Source organism: Somniosus microcephalus, chromosome 4 (genome assembly GCF_052327205.1).
Source record: "Somniosus microcephalus isolate GS21.2 chromosome 4, FLI_Smic_1.0, whole genome shotgun sequence".
In the NCBI taxonomy this organism is placed as follows: Eukaryota; Metazoa; Chordata; class Chondrichthyes; order Squaliformes; family Somniosidae; genus Somniosus; species Somniosus microcephalus.
The window spans coordinates 29,604,942-29,617,052 of record NC_140990.1 but is presented as its reverse complement, the minus strand read 5'-3'; the positions used below and the strand labels follow the sequence as shown (position 1 = coordinate 29,617,052).

General features: G+C 47.5%; 1 pseudogene; it reads right to left on the bottom strand.

The window, feature by feature from the left end:
• Positions 1–888, bottom strand: LOC147118508 (uncharacterized; annotated as a pseudogene).
• Between the last annotated feature and the right edge of the window lie 11,223 nt (positions 889–12,111).

Sequence of the window (12,111 nt, the reverse complement as noted above, 5' to 3'; positions counted from 1 at the left end):
TCACTTGTGAACTCGCTGGTGTCTCAGCAGGTTGGATGAATCAGTGAATCTCTTCCCACACACAGAGCAAGTGAACGGCCTCTGCCCAGTGTGAGCATGCTGGTGTTTCAGTAGTTGGAATGAATGGGCGAATCCCTTCCCACACATGGAGCAGGTGAATGGCCTCTCCCCAGTGTGAACTCGCTGGTGTGTCAGCAGATCCTTTTTGCTTTTAAAGCACTTCTCTCAGTCAGAACATTTAAAAGGTCTGTTATCAGTATGCACAAGTTGGTGTTTAGTGAGCTGGGATGACTGAGTGAATCCCTCCCCACACACGGAGCAGGTGAATGGCCTCTCCCCAGTGTGGGTGCGCTGGTGTACAGTGAGGTCAGATGATCGCCTAAACCCAGTCTCGCAGTGAGAGCACCTGAACGGTCTCTCGTCAGTGTGAACACGTTGATGGCATGTCAGTTCCCCAGAACTTTTAAAGCACTTCCCGCAGTCCAGGCATTTAAAAGGTCTCTTGTCAGTGTGAACTCGCCGGTGCTTCAGCAGGGCAGAGGAATGAGTGCATCCCTTCCCACACTCGGGGCAGGTGAACAGTGTCTCTCCGGTGTGACTGCATCGATGAATTTCCAGCTCAAACGGGTAACTGAATCCCTTCCCACAGTCCCCACATTTACACGGTTTCTCCCCGGTGTGACTGCGCTTGTGTCTCGACAGGCCAGATGATTGGCTGAATCCTCGTCCACACAGAGTACAGGCATATGGTTTCTCCCCGCTGTGAACGGTGCTGTTTGCTTCCATGTTCAAAGGCTGATGATATTCAGGTCCCAATGAATCAAGTGACTGTCAGATCTTGATGTGATATATTGTTTGAGTTTCCCGTCTTCAAATCCTCCCTTTCTAATACCCTGTAAAATGAATTTAAAACAGGAAAAAGGGAGCGTGAGAGAGAACACACAAAAACACAAAGGCAGGTTGTGAAATTGAGCTCAATGAATCTGGTCATTTGTGGGGCCAGCACCAGAAGAAAGTGACAATGAAAGCTGCCGGATTGTCGTAAAATCCCAACTGGTTCACTGATGTCCTTCAGGGAAGGGAACCTGCCACCTGGTCTGGGCCTACACACGACTCTGGCCTCTATGGAAGGAGAGAGAGAGAGAGGTGGGAGTGGGAGGGGTCAAAGGAGAGAGACTTTATACATCTGCAGCTCGACAACAACTTTGACAAAACCTCCCAAACCTGCGACCTACAGTTTGTAGAAGGACAAGGGAAGCAGGTACATGGGAACACAATCACCACCAAGTTCCCCTCCCAGTCACTCACCATCCTGACTTGGAAAAATATCACCGTTCGTTGCTGAGTCAAAATCTGGTAACACCTGGCATTGTGGGAGTACCTTCACCACACGGACTGCAGCGGTTCAAGAAGAAGGCCCACCATCACCTTCTCAACAGGACACTGGGGATTGGCAAGATATGCTGGCCTTGCAAGCGATGCCCATATCCCAGGAATTAATTTTAAAAATCTGTATGTAAAAGGGATTAAAAGCCTTTACAGAAATACTTGTTCCTAAAACAATATTCTTTTACATTGTGCGGACAGTATCTGTTTAGCAACCTAATCTCCCCCAGAATCCACCTCCCTTGACAGTCTCACATTGGAAATTGTTGGGTCCTCCTGGGCTCAGAAGTACTGGGGGTTAAACCCAGCAGCTTCTCCTCCATCTCCACTCCAGCTCAAACTGAAGCAACAAAAAGACCTACACAGGCGGCCAGGGACCTACCTTCCGTCAGCCTGCAATAAAGCTCTTCCCGACAGCCGCTGACTAATGGCGGCCGCAGCACCCACAATTCCCCGCACCTCTGATTCTGATTGAGTTTTTTGATGAGGTAACAGAGAGGGTTGATGAGGGTAATGCGGTTAACGTGGTGTACATGGATTTCCAAAAGGTGTTCGACAAAGTGCCACATAATAGGCTTGCCAGCAAAGTTGAGGCCCATGGAATAAAAGGGACAGTGGCAGCATGGATACGACATTGGCTAAGTGACAGAAAACAGAGAGTAGCGGTGAATGGTTGTTTTTCGGACTGGAGGAAGGTACACAGTGGTGTTCCCCAGGGGTCAGTACAAGGACCACTGCTTTTCTTGATATATATTAATGACTTGGACTTGGGTGTACAGGACACAAGTTCAAAATTTGCACATGATACAAAACTTGGAAGTATAGTGAACAGTGGGGAGGATAGTGATAGACTTCAGGAAGACATAGACAGGCTGGTGGAATGGGCGGACACGTGGCAGATAAAATTTAATGCAGAAAAGTGTGAAGTGATACATTTTGGTAGGAAGAACGAGGAGAGGTAATATAAACTAAAGGGTACAATTCTAAAGTGGGTGCATGAACAGAGAGACCTGGGGGTATGTGTGCACAAATCGTTGAACTTGGCAGGGCAGGTTCAGAAAGTGGTTAAAAAAGCATACGGGATCCTGGGCTTTATAAATAGAGGCACAGAGTCCAAAAGAAAGGAAGTTATGATGAACTTTTATAAGAACATAAGAAGTAGGAGCAGGAGTAGGCCATACGGCCCCTTGGGCCTGCTCCGCCATTCAATAGGATCATGGCTGATCCGAACCTAGACTCAAGTCCACTTCCTTGCCCTTTCCCCGTAACCCCTAATTCCCTTATCAGCTAGGAAATTGTCTATCTCCATTTAAAATTTATTTAATGTCGCAGCTTCCACAGCTCTCCGAGGTAGCAAATTCCATAGATTTACTACCATCTGAGTGAAGAAGTTTCTCCTCATCTCAGTTTTGAAAGGGCAGCCCCTTATTCTAAGATTATGCCCCCAAGTTCTAGTCTCACCCATCAGTGGAAACATCCTCACCGCATCCACCCGATCAAGCCCCCTCACAATCTTATATGTTTCGATAAGATCGCCTCTCATTCTTCTGAATTCCAATGAGTAGAGGCCCAACCTACTCAACCTTTCCTCATAAGTCAAACCCCTCATCTCCGGAATCAACCGAGTGAACCTTCTCTGAACTGCCTCGAGAGCAAGTATATCTTTTCTTAAATATGGCAACCAAAACTGTACGCAGTATTCCAGGTGTGGCCTCACCAGTACCCTGTATAACTGAAGCAAGACTTCCCTGCTTTTATACTCCATCCCCCTTGCAATAAAAGCCAAGATTCCATTGGCCTTCCTGATCACCTGCTGTACCTGCATACTAACCTTCTGTGTTTCATGCACCAGGACCCCCAGATCCCTTTGTACTGTAGCACTTTGCAGTTTCTCTCCATTTAGATAATAACTTGCTCTTTGATTTTTTCTGCCAAAGTGTATAACCTCACACTTTCCAACATTTCTGCCCACTCACTTCGCCTGTCTATGTCCTTTTGCAGGTTTTTTATGTCCTCCTCACTCACTGCTTTCCCTCCCATCTTTGTATCATCGGCAAACTTGGATACATTGCACTCGGTCCCTTCCTCCAAATTGTTAATATAGATTGTAAAGAGTTGGGGTCCCAGCACTGACCCCTGTGGAACACCACTAGTTACTGATTGCCAACCCAAGAATGAACCAAGATAACCAATCTTCCACCCATGCCAGTATATTGCCCCCAATCCCGTGATTTTTAATCTTGTGCAGTAATCTTTTGTGTGGCACCTTGTCAAATGCCTTTTGGAAGTCCAAATACACCACGTCCGCTGGTTCCCCTTTATCCACCCTGTTTGTTACGTCCTCAAATAATTCGAGCAAATTTGTCAAACTTGTATCTAGGGAAGTTATCGATAACATGTCCATGTACCTGTCCTGGGAGTGTTTGATGGGACAGTGTAGAGGGAGTTTTACTCTGTATTTAACCCGTGCTGTACCTGCCCTGGGAATGTTTGATGGGACAGTGCAGAGGGAGCTTTACTTTGTATCTAACCCGTGCTGTACCTGCCCTGGGAGTGTTTGATGGGACAGTGTAGAGGTAGCTTTACTCTGTATCTAACCCATGCTGTACCTGTCCTGGGACCATTTGATGGGACAGTGTAGTGGGAGCTTTACTCTGTATCTAACCCGTGCTGTGCCTGCCCTGGGAATGTTTGATGGGACAGTGTAGAGGGAGCTTTACTCTGTATCTAACCCATGCTGTACCTGCCCTGGAAGTGTTTGATGGGACAGTGTAGAGGGAGCTTTACTCTGTATCTAACCCGTGCTGTACCTGCCCTGGGAGTGTATGATGGGACAGTGTAGAGGGAGCTTTACTCTGTATCTAACCCGTGCTGTACCTGCCCTGGGAGTGTTTGATGGGTCAGTGTAGATCAGGGGTTCTCTGAGGCCCCTCCTGTGTTATAAAATTTCCCTGGACCCCCTGTAACACAACACAAGTATTCATTGTCTGTAAAGCACTTTGGGACATCCTGAGATCACAGAAGCCTCTCTATAAATGCAAGTCTTTCCATTTCAAATCACTGTGCTTTATTTTTTGAAATATTTCAATTTCAATTTTTATTGGTCACATAACTAAATACAAGACACCAATCTCCTCCTGTCTGATATAAACCAGCCCCACAGTCACTGACACCAATCTCCTCCTGTCTGATATAAACCAATCCCACAGGCCCACAAAGATTAAACTCAGCCCGTTACCTGGATTGGACTTGTCTCCATTCCCGTGCCGAGGGGATTGCTGTACCAAGCGGGAGGCAACATTTGGGGACTCTCGATTCTCCACCAATTCCCATTCCCCTTCTTTCTGGTGGATCATGGAGATGCCACTGTGTGTAATGTGCAAGTCAGTGAGAATTGTCAGCGAGGATTATCAGCACTTTCTAATTGGAGATGTTAATCAATGGAATCTTTCAGACAGTGAATTGTAGATTTTGTACCAAAGGTCAATTTAGGATTGAAGTAAAAGTTCATAAATTTATTGCAAACAAACTTCTGATGAGAGTCCCTGAATTAAGGAGAATGATCACAGACTGCGGTTCTTAAAGGGACACTGCAGCCCCAACAAGTCAATCAGCTATACATCAAGAATATTAAACTCCAGACAGTTATCGGGTTATTAACATCAGCAGAAACAATCCCCAACTGTCAGAATGAACATGGTTCAGTCCCGGATTAGCATGTAAAGTTAAGGCACATGGCATTGAGGGCAAGGTACTGACTTGGATAGAGAACTGGTTGGCAGACAGGAAGCAAAGAGTTGGAATGAATGGGTCTTTTTCCGAGTGGCAGGCAGTGACGAGTGGGGTACCGCAGGGATCAGTGCTAGGACCCCAGCTATTCACAATATATATTAATGATCTAGACGAGGGAACTAGATGTAATATCTCCAATTTTGCAGACGACACAAAGCTGGGTGGGCATGTGTGCTGTGAGGAGGATGCCAAGAAACTCCAGTATGATTTGGACAGGTTGTGTGATTGGGCAGATGCATGGCAGATGCAGTATAATGTGGATAAATGCGAGGTTATCCACTTTGGTGGCAAAAGCAGGAAGGAAGATTATTATCTGAACGGCAATAGATTGGGAGAAGAGGAAGTGCAACGATACCTGGGTGTCCTTGTGCACCAGTCGCTGAAGGTAAGCATGCAGGTGCAGCAGGCAGTTAAGAAGGCAAATGGTATGTTGGCCTTCGTAGCGAGAGGGTTTGAGTACAGGAACAAGGATGTGTTGCTGCAGTTGTACAGGGCCTTGGTGAGACCACACCTTGAGTATTGTGTGCAGTTTTGTTCACCTTATCTGAGGAAGGATGTTCTTGCCATGGAGGGAGTGCAGCGAAGATTCACCAGACTGATGCCTGGGGTGGCAGGAATGACGTGTGAGGAGAGATTGGGTCAATTGGGCTTATATTCACTGGAGTTTAGAAGAATGAGAGGGGATCTCACTGAAACTTATAAAATTCTAACAGCAACACGGTGGCATAGTGGTTAGCACTGTTGCCTCACAGCGCCAGGGACCCGGGTTCAAATCCGGCCTCGGGTGACTGTCTGTGTGGAGTTTGCACATTCTCCCCGTGTTTGCGTGGGTTTTCTCTGGGTGCTCCGGTTTCCTCCCACAGTCCAACGATGTGCGGGTTAGGTTGATTGGTCATGATAAAAATTTGACCCTTAGTGTTAGGGGGGATTAAATACGTGGGGTTACGGGGATAGGGCTTGGGTGGGATGGCTGTCGGTGTAGGGACTGGGTGCTAGGGTTTGGATGATCAGCCATGATCTCGTTGAATGGCGGAGCAGGCTCGAAGGGCCGAATGGCCTACTCCTGCTCCTATCTTCTATGTTTCTATGCTTCTATGACTAGACAGACTTGATGCAGGAAGGATGTTCCTGATGGCTGGGGAGTCCAGAACCAGTGGTCACAGTCTAAAGATAAGGGGTAAGCCATTTAGGACAGAGATGAGGAGGAATTTCTTCACCCAGAGAGTGGTGAACCTGTGGAATTCTCTACCACAGAAGGCAGTTGAGGCCAATTCATTAAATATATTCAAGAAGGTGTTAAATATATTTCTTAAGGTTAAAGGGATCAAGGGGTATGGGGAGAGGGCAGGGACCGGGTACTGAATTTGGATGATCAGCCATGATCTCATTGAATGGTGGAGCAGGCTCGAGGGGCCGAATGGCCTACTCCTGCTCCTATCTTCTATGTTTCTATGATATGATTAACAGCAGCAGTAACAGCAGAATCCAACCTCTGCAGTCACTTGTGAACTCGCTGATGTTTCAGCATGTTGGATGAATGAGTGAATGCCTTCCCACACACGGAGCAGGTGAACGTCTCCTCGCCAGTGTGAACTCACTGGTCTGTCAGAAGGTCGGATGACTGAGTGAATCCCTCCCGGCACACGGAGCAGGTGAACAGCTGCTCCGCAGTGTGAACTCGCTGGTGTCTGAGAAGGTTGCATGTCTGAGTGAATCCCTATCCCACACACAGAGCAGGTGAACGGCCTCTCCCCGGTGTGACTGCGTCGATGTTTTTCCAGATCTGACAGGTAATTGAATCCCTTCCCAGTTCCCACATTTACAGTCGTCACGTTTCTCCATGGTGCGGGTGTCCTTGTGTCTCTCCAGGTTGAATGATCAGTTGAAGCCTCGTCCACACACAGAACACGTGTACAGTTTCTCCCCACTGTGAACGGTGTGATGTTTTTTCATGCTGTGTAACTGGTTAAAACTCTTTCCACAGTCAGTGCACTGGAGCACTCTCACTCGGGTGTGTGTGTCTTGGTGCTTTTCCAGTCACACTGATGTTGGAAATCTTTTCCCACAGACAGAACAGACAAACATTTCTCCTTCCACATTCAAAGGCTGATGATATTCAGGTCCTGATGAATGGGGTGTTTCTGTCAGATCTTGATGTGATGTTTGGTTTGAGTTTCCCGTCTGCAAATCCTGCTCTTCCAACTATTAAAGGAGTTTACAAAGTAATCACTGTAAGTACAGGATAGAAATTCAGAACAGACAATTCTAGTTTCTATGGAACATTCTTTCCTCTCTTGTTCCCCCAAAGCTGTAAATCCCCGTCCCACACACTCTCCCTCCTCCCTGTGCTGAAATACAAACCCATCGCACCATCTCCAACATTTCTTTCCACTACTCCCAGTTTTCTCCCTCCCTCTACTCTGGTTTGGTTCAGTTCTACATCCGCTGTGTGCAGAATGAGAATAAAATCAATGAGTCAATGATTGTCTCTCCTGGTCACTGGGACCCAGAAGACCCACCCACTCACTGTTCCTGTACAAAGATGGCTGCGCATGCGCCGTGCTGCAGGTGGAACCGGTCTGTCTTTCCTCCACCAAGATGGCGGTGCGTAGCCCGTGCCTTTCACCGAGAAAGAGCCTCACCGCTGCCATCCGGTGAAACACAGACCGGGCCGCTGGATCTCATTCAGGCCTGAGGCCGTCCTCCAGCTTTCTAAACACTGCGGCGTGGCCTACCCACAGTTTATTAATCTCCCGACCCCGCTCCCGCAGACCTGCAGCTCCGCCCGGCGACCGCGCGAGGCTTTCTTCGTAAAGTTGGTGAGGGACACGTGACCCGGGCCCATGGCCTGATTGACGGGAGCTTCCGACCAATAGGGAGCAGGCGGGGCTGGAGGAGCGAGACGGCGGCGGGTCCTCCAACCAATCGGGGAGCCCGAGGGGCGGGGCTAGCGCCGGCTGATTGTCTGATCCACAGGTCAGCGAGTTTCTCCAGCCCCTTGTTCAGGGCCCGGGGCCAGGGGAGGCTGTGGGCCTTTATTCCCCTTATTGGACACAAGGCTCTTTGTCTCATAACACACTGGCTCAGATTTTAACAATCGGTTTACAGGAAATAGTGAATTGAAAATTGCAAAACTGAGATTGTTAGTTTTACACAGGATTACACAGGATATACGGCACAGAAACAGGCCATTCGGCCCAACCAGTCCATGCCAGCGTTTATGCTGCACACATAGAAACATAGAAGATAGGAGCAGGAGTAGGCCATTCGGCCCCTCGAGCCTACTCCGCCATTCAATGAGATCATGGCTGATCATCCAAATTCAGTACCCTGTCCCTGCCTTCTCCCCATATCCCTTGATCCCTTTAGCCTTAAGAAATATATCTAACTCCTTCTTGAATATATTTAATGAATTGGCCTCAACTGCCTCCTGTGGTTGCCTCACACGAGCCTCCTCCCGTCTTTCCTCATCTAAATCTATCAGCATAACCATCTATTCCCTTCGCCCTCAAATGCTTGTCCAGCCTCCCCTTAAATGCATCGATACTATTCGCTTCAACCACTCCCTGTGGTAGCGAGTTCCACATTCTCACCACTCGCTGGGTAAAGAAGTTTCTTCTGAATTCCCTATTGGATTTCTTGGTGACTTATCTTATATTGATGGCCTCTAGTTATGCTCTTCCCCAGAAGTGGAAACATTCTCTCTTTATCCACTCTATCAAAAAATTTTCATAATTTTAAGGACCTCTATTAGGTCACCCCTCAGCTTTTTTTCAAGAGAAAAGAGACCCAGCCTGTTCATCCTTTCCTGATATGTATACCCTCGCATTTCTGGTATCATCCTTCTAAAGCTTCTCTCCTCCCTTTCCGGTGCCTCTATATCCTTTTTATAATATGGTGACCAGAACTGGACGCAGTTCTCTAAGGGCTGATTTTTGCCGGCGCTCAGAGTGCGGGTTTGGAGGCAAGTCCGCTGTCAAAACCACAAAGATTGACAGCGGGTCGGTATCCTGCTCTGAACCGCCTCCTTGTGAGTTTCCTAAGTGTCGGGTCTGTCATCCCTGAACAGACCCGACACCAAGCGGCAGGTCAGTCAATTTAGACACTTTAAAGCTTGTTAAAAGGTAGTGAAGCACCATTTTCCCATGTACTTACCATTTTACCAGGTTTTTAACGAGGTTCCCGGAGAGCGACTATCACGTCAGGTAAGTATGTTGGGTTCTCAGTGACTGGATTGCTGCGAATAGGTGAAAGCTGCAGAAGTGGTCTAAAACCTACCATTTCACAGCTGTTCACTTCCCAATCTTAGAAGTTGGAGCATTAATGATTTGGAACCCACTTTTGAGCTTTATGCAAACATGATTTCCCTTTCATAAAACCATGTTGACTCTGCCTAATCATATCATCATTTTCTAAGTGCCCTGTTCCACTTCCTTAATAATGGATTCCAGCATTTTCCCGAGGACTGATGTCAGGCTAACTGGCCTGTAGATCCCTGTTTTCTCTCTGCCTCCTTTCTTGAATAACGGGGTTACATTTGCTACCTTCCATTCCACGAGGACATTTCCAGAATCTAGGGAATTTTGGAAGATCACGACCAATGCATCCACTATCTCTGCAGCCACCTCTTTTAGAACCCTAGGATGTAGGCCGTCAGGTCCAGGGGATTTGTCAGCTTTTAGCTCCGTTAGTTTCTCAAGTACTTTTTCTCGACTGATATTAATTACTTTAAGTTCCTCACTCTCATTAGCCCCTTGGTTCCCACTATTTCTGGAATCTCAACCTTCTCCAGTGTAGCTCACCCAGCTCCAGCTCGCGCAGCCTAAGCCCGGGCTGTCTGCAGTGCGGCCGCAACATGCCGCTGGACTTGCACGAGTGGTCGGGACCTCTCGCCCTGACCGAGGTGGACGAGAAGCCTGCGCAGCCCCTCCGTGTCAAGTATGACAACGTGGACAGAGATGTGCTGGGTAAAGTGCTGAGCCCGGCCCAGGTACTGACTGCAGCTGAGAGCTGAACACACAGGAACCGCTCCAGTGCCTGGAGCAAGCAACAAGAGGCAACAAAAGCAAGGAAGGCACAGAGTACAAAAGCAAGGAAGTTATGATGAACTTTCGTAAAACACTGGTTCGGCCTCAACTGGAGTATTGTGTCCAATTCTGGGCCCCGCACTTCAGGAAGGATGTGAAGGCCTTAGAGATGGTGCAGAAAAGATTTACCATAATGATTCCAGGAACGAGGGCCGTCAATTACGTTGATAGACAGAAGAAGCTGGGGTGGTTCTCCTTAGAGCAGAGAAGGTTAGGAGGAGATCTGATAGAAGTGTTCAAAATCATGAGGGGTCTAGACAGAGTAGATAGAGAGAAACTGTTCCCATTGGCAGAAGGGTCGAGAACCAGAGGACACAGATTTAAGGTGATGGGCAAAAGAACCAAAGGCGACATGAGGAAAAACTTTTTACGCAGCGAATGGTTAGGATCTGGAATGCACTGCCTGAAAGGATGGTGGAGGCAGATTCAATCACAGCTTTCAAAAGGGAATTGGATGAGTAGCTGAAAGAAAAACATTTGCAGGGCTACGGGGAAAGGGCGGGGGAGTGGGACTCGCTGACGTGGTCCTGCAGAGAGCCGGCACGGGCTCAATGGGCCAAATGGCCTCCTTCTGTGCTGTAACCATCATCTGATTCTAAGCTTATATTGTGGTTAATAACAGACAAACCCTGTTCTTTCCCCTGATCTGATTACAGATTCCAACCAGTCGATTCAGTGAATGGAATGTCTTATCAGTGTTGCCATGGCGACCTGTCTGCAGTGAAACACCTGTTTGAGTTTCTAACTCAGACTAAACTTCTCTTTTCCATAATACACATTATATCAGACATTTGATGTCAATGTATTTTAACCATGTTATGTTAATATCTCTAAAATCTACAGGGAGATCAAATACAAAAATCTGTAAAAGTTGGAGGACAAGTTTATAAAGTGGTTTAAAAATGTTACCCGAGGTTTTTTATAAATGGGGCGTAGAAAACAAAACCATCGGTTCAGCTGCAGTTAGAATAAGTTTTGGGCATCTTACACTGGGAAGGATGTCGGGGCCACAGAGAGGCTGCAGAATAAATTCACTGAGGTTATACCACGGATGAGAGGCTTTAGTTATCAGAGAATCCTAGAAAGAAACAGCACAAAAGGCAGCCATTCGGCCCATCATGCTTGTGCCAGCTCTTTGAGAGAGCTAACCAATTAGTTACACTCCCTTGCTCTTTCCCCATATCCCGGTAACTGTTTTCCCTTGAAATATTTATCCAATTCCCTTTTGAAAGTTACTCTTGAATCTGCTTCCACCACCCTTTCAGGCAATGCATTCCAGATCATAATAACTCGCTGGGTAAAGAAATGTTTCCTCATGATGACCTGTCTGCAGTGAAGCACCTGTTTGAGTTTCTAACTGAGGCGAACTTCTCTTTCCCAGGAGGAGAGACGAGAGAAACTGGGGCACTTCTCATTAGAACAAATCAGGGTGAGAGGAGATGTGAGCGAGGTGTTTAAATTTGATCAACGACACCGACCAAAATATCAGAGACACTCCCTGTCCCTCAGGACCTGTGTCCAGGGGAGAAGCTGATGGGTTTATCAGATCATCTTTGGGTTAAATGTTGTGCTCGTGGAGCTGAGCCCCTAGTGTCAGCATCAAACACTCTCCAGTCGGGTACAGCACGGGTTAGATACAGAGTAAACCCATCAGCCGCTCCCCGACACAGATACCGAGGGACAGGGAGTGTCCGGGAGAATGACATTTCTCACTCAATAAGGTATAAATTGATCCTGTACCTCTCCCCATTAATCCTGGGCTCCACACGGGACGAACCCTGCTCCTGTTTCCCTTCCTGTAACAGCACTGAGCTAATCCCAGCCCATAATGAGCAGGGCCCAGGGA